Raw genomic sequence first — 5000 nt, 5'->3', positions numbered from 1 at the left:
CAATGAACCCAATGGTTTATTTCATTGGTTCGATAAATTAAGTCTTCCTTAATTTTTAACGTCGATTCATTTCCTTCATTTCCGCACGAAGGAATTCATTCATCGTCGTCGAATACCTCGGTCCTAAGCGAGGGATAGAAACGTCGGTCACCGAATCGCTAGTCACTTGACCTTGACCTTAATTTACCCGGGGTCAGTTCTTGGTGCGCAGGGGATTGAGGAGTATTTGTACACGCGTCTTAACAAAGCAGGTCGAGCGTTATCGAGATTCTCCAATCGGCCCCGTTTTATTTTTCCGGGGGTATCGTCCACCTAGCCGTGCTAAAAGAAAATTAATTTTACCAGAATTTGATTGATTTCTTTTTCCCTACGGAAACCGATACGGACAATAACTCTTGTGTGACGCAGTGCTCGCTCTCCTGCATTAAAAGCCCTTTAAATCCCAGAAACGGGCGGGGGGTGGGGGAATTACGCCCACACGCACGCACACGCACGCATGCCCCCACTCCCCATCGCCCACCGCGGGCAGGAAGACGGGGACAGGGTGGCCCTTGTATCAGACCCGCTTAAATCTCGAATCACCCCCCCGGTTCCCCACCTCCCCACACACCCCCCGGACGGGAGACGGCGGCAGCCCGGTCCAGCCGGACCCGGAGCACGGAGGGGCCGTCAGGTCTACCCGGCTCCGGGGCCGCCGGCGGCCGTCAGGTCTACCCGGCTCCGGGGCCGCCGGCGGCCGTCAGGTCTACCCGGCTCCGGGGCCGCCGGCGGCCGTCAGGTCTACCCGGCTCCGGGGCCGCCGGCGGCCGTCAGGTCTACCCGGCTCCGGGGCCGCCGGCGGCCGTCAGGTCTACCCGGCTCCGGGCCCGGCGGCGGCCGTCAGGTCTACCCGGCTCCGGGGCCGCCGGCGGCCGTCAGGTCTACCCGGCTCCGGGGCCGGCGGCGGCCGTCAGGTCTACCCGGCTCCGGGGCCGGCGGCGGCCGTCAGGTCTACCCGGCTCCGGGGCCGGCGGCGGCCGTCAGCTCTACCCGGCTCCGGGGCCGCCGGCGGCCGTCAGGTCTACCCGGCTCCGGGGCCGCCGGCGGCCGTCAGGTCTACCCGGCTCCGGGGCCGGCGGCGGCCGTCAGGTCTACCCGGCTCCGGGGCCGGCGGCGGCCGTCAGGTCTACCCGGCTCCGGGGCCGGCGGCGGCCGTCAGCTCTACCCGGCTCCGGGGCCGCCGGCGGCCGTCAGGTCTACCCGGCTCCGGGGCCGGCGGCGGCCGTCAGGTCTACCCGGCTCCGGGGCCGGCGGCGGCCGTCAGGTCTACCCGGCTCCGGGGCCGGCGGCGGCCGTCAGGTCTACCCGGCTCCGGGGCCGCCGGCGGCCGTCAGGTCTACCCGGCTCCGGGGCCGCCGGCGGCCGTCAGGTCTACCCGGCTCCGGGGCCGCCGGCGGCCGTCAGGTCTACCCGGCTCCGGGGCCGGCGGCGGCCGTCAGGTCTACCCGGCTCCGGGGCCGGCGGCGGCCGTCAGGTCTACCCGGCTCCGGGGCCGGCGGCGGCCGTCAGGTCTACCCGGCTCCGGGGCCGGCGGCGGCCGTCAGGTCTACCCGGCTCCGGGGCCGGCGGCGGCCGTCAGGTCTACCCGGCTCCGGGGCCGGCGGCGGCCGTCAGGTCTACCCGGCTCCGGGGCCGGCGGCGGCCGTCAGGTCTACCCGGCTCCGGGGCCGCCGGCGGCCGTCAGGTCTACCCGGCTCCGGGGCCGGCGGCGGCCGTCAGGTCTACCCGGCTCCGGGGCCGGCGGCGGCCGTCAGGTCTACCCGGCTCCGGGGCCGGCGGCGGCCGTCAGCTCTACCCGGCTCCGGGGCCGCCGGCGGCCGTCAGGTCTACCCGGCTCCGGGGCCGCCGGCGGCCGTCAGGTCTACCCGGCTCCGGGGCCGCCGGCGGCCGTCAGGTCTACCCGGCTCCGGGGCCGGCGGCGGCCGTCAGGTCTACCCGGCTCCGGGGCCGCCGGCGGCCGTCAGGTCTACCCGGCTCCGGGGCCGGCGGCGGCCGTCAGGTCTACCCGGCTCCGGGGCCGGCGGCGGCCGTCAGGTCTACCCGGCTCCGGGGCCGGCGGCGGCCGTCAGGTCTACCCGGCTCCGGGGCCGGCGGCGGCCGTCAGGTCTACCCGGCTCCGGGGCCGGCGGCGGCCGTCAGGTCTACCCGGCTCCGGGGCCGGCGGCGGCCGTCAGGTCTACCCGGCTCCGGGGCCGCCGGCGGCCGTCAGGTCTACCCGGCTCCGGGCTCGGCGGCGGCCGTCAGGTCTACCCGGCTCCGGGGCCGGCGGCGGCCGTCAGGTCTACCCGGCTCCGGGGCCGGCGGCGGCCGTCAGGTCTACCCGGCTCCGGGGCCGCCGGCGGCCGTCAGGTCTACCCGGCTCCGGGGCCGCCGGCGGCCGTCAGGTCTACCCGGCTCCGGGGCCGGCGGCGGCCGTCAGGTCTACCCGGCTCCGGGGCCGGCGGCGGCCGTCAGGTCTACCCGGCTCCGGGGCCGGCGGCGGCCGTCAGGTCTACCCGGCTCCGGGGCCGGCGGCGGCCGTCAGGTCTACCCGGCTCCGGGCCCGGCGGCGGCCGTCAGGTCTACCCGGCTCCGGGGCCGGCGGCGGCCGTCAGGTCTACCCGGCTCCGGGGCCGGCGGCGGCCGTCAGGTCTACCCGGCTCCGGGCTCGGCGGCGGCCGTCAGGTCTACCCCTTTTCGGAGCCCGTGGGGCCGCCTGCGGTACCCGGCGACCGCGGGTTGTTGGTTGCGTAGCGTCCGGCGATAAGGGCGGCCAAGTCTACCCGGCTCCGGCGGGACTTGGTCGCCTTGCCGGGGCCGAGGGGTAGACGTGTTGTCCCCGCTGCTTCGTCGGAGCTGCCGAAGGGGTCGCTGTTTTTCGCTGCCTCCAGTTACGTCATCGTAAAAGTCGGCGTGGTTGGCGCGCCTCCCCGGTGCGCAGAGGCGCCGCTCTTGGAGCTTGCCGGCGGCGGGGACGTGCCGGTCCGTACTATAGGAGCGAGCCGTGACTCGTCTCCAGAGCAGCGCTCGTCAGCGGCTGCAAGGCCCGCGGTTCTGCCAGCAAAGTGGGGTGCTCGGCGGCCGTCGTGGCGGTTCCCTCGGTGGTCCGGCCCAGCTTCCAGTCTCTTCGGTCCGGCCATCTCCCAGCGCTTGCCCGACAAGCCAGCCCAGCGTGTCCGAGGGGTCGGGAGCTGCGGAGAGCCGGAGCCGGCGGCCGGCTCCGGCGGCCGTTGCCGACCGGCACGAGGCATAAGGCCGGATCCCGCAGGGCAGGGCAAAGACTCGAACGCACCCAGCCGGGGCCCAGTGATGGTGAAGGTCACTGCCGGAGGCAGACGGCCGGGGGGCGTCGAGCCTGCCGCGGCTTACTCCCGGCTCCAGAGGGCCCGGTTGGTGGGACGACCGAGGTTGGCGGCACCTCGTCCCTTTGTGCCAGCCTTAAGCTGGAGCCCGCGAAGCGGGCGGAGAGAGCGGCGGCCGGCTCCCGGCCAGCCGAACGCAGACGGCCGGGGGGTGCCGAGCCTGCCGCGGCTTCCCCCCCCGGCCCCCCGAGGGCCCAACTGACGGCGCAGGCGGGGCGGCGGCGTCCCGTTTTCACCGGTGCGAGCCCTCCGCGGGCAGCTGGTGGTGTCAGGCGGGCCCGGTGACGGGACTGCGGCGTGCAGGCGAGGCGGCGGCGCCTCGTCCTCGTTTCCCCCGGGAGAAGCGGTTCCCCGCGGGGCAGGGCAAAGACCGGCGGCCGGTGGTGGTCGCCGGCACTCGAACGCTGGAAGGCCGGGGGAGCCGAGCCTCCCTCGGCCCCGGGGGGCCCGATGATGGCAAAGGCGGGTGCTGGCACCGTTCCGGGGCAGAGGTGCCCGCGAGTGCCCAGCCCACCAGGGCTGCCGCCGGCTGCCGAGGGCCGTGTGATGGAGACGGGCAAGGTGGCGGCGCCTTGTCCTTTTTCTCCGGCCTTAAGCTGGAGCCCGCGAAGCGGGCAGAAACACCGGCAGCCGAATGCAGACAGCCGGGGGGTCTCGAGTCGGCCGCGGCTTGCCCCGGCCCCCGAGGGCCCGGTGATGGTGCAGGCGGGGCGGCGGCGCCTCGTCCTCTTTTTTGCTGGCGCGAGTCCTGGTAGCAGGAGGGCTCGCTGGGAAGGTCTGCACTCGTACGGGCGAGGTGGCGGCGCCTCGCCCTTCCAAACTTCTCCAGCCCTAAGCTGGAGCCCGCGCAAGCGGGAAGAAAAGGGCGGCCGGTCCCTGCGGCCGGCAGCCGAAGGCAAGTGGCCGCGGGCGTCGAGCCTTGAGCGGCTTTTCCCGGCCCCCGTTACCCGGGGATGGCACGGGTGAGGCGCGGTGCCTCTTAGTCTTCTTCGGCCTTCTCCTCCCCCGGGGTAAGCGGTTCCCCGGGGCGCAGGGCAAAGACCGGTACCGGTGGCCGGCACTCGAACGCTGGAAGACCGGGGGAGTCGAGCCTGCCGCGGCTTTCCCTCGGTCCCGTCGACCTCGCTCAAGGGAATCGATGCGCGGAGCGGGTGGCCGGCGGCACCTCCCGCTCCCCCCCTTCAGTCGACCCAGACCCGCAGGCAGCGCCTGCAGAGGTGTTCCTGGGCGCGTCGGAGACGCTTCACGGCGGGCCGGCTCTGCCGGTGACCAGGCCGCCGTTGCGGCTCTCCGGAGACGCTGCCCCCTCGCTCGCACGCAGAGCCCCGCGTTCCGCCGCCCGCCCCGCCCGGGGCGGCGGCGAGCGCGCGCGGCCGTCGCTGTCCCAGGACCGTGGCCGTGGGGCCCGCGCTTCCTCTCCCGATCGAGGTGGCACCCAGGGCGCGTCGGAGACGCTTCACGGCGGGCCGGCTCTGCCGGTGACCAGGCCGCCGTTGCGGCTCTCCGCAGACGCTGCCCTCTCGCTCGCACGCAGAGCCCCGCGTTCTGCCGCCCGCCCCGCCCGGGGCGGCGGCGAGCGCGCGCGGCCGTCGCTGTCCCAGGACCGTGGCCGTGGGGCCC

The sequence above is a fragment of the Calonectris borealis genome, unplaced genomic scaffold (genome assembly GCF_964195595.1).
Source record: "Calonectris borealis unplaced genomic scaffold, bCalBor7.hap1.2 HAP1_SCAFFOLD_188, whole genome shotgun sequence".
Taxonomy (NCBI): domain Eukaryota; kingdom Metazoa; phylum Chordata; class Aves; order Procellariiformes; family Procellariidae; genus Calonectris; species Calonectris borealis.
Note: the sequence above shows the minus strand (reverse complement) of the source record.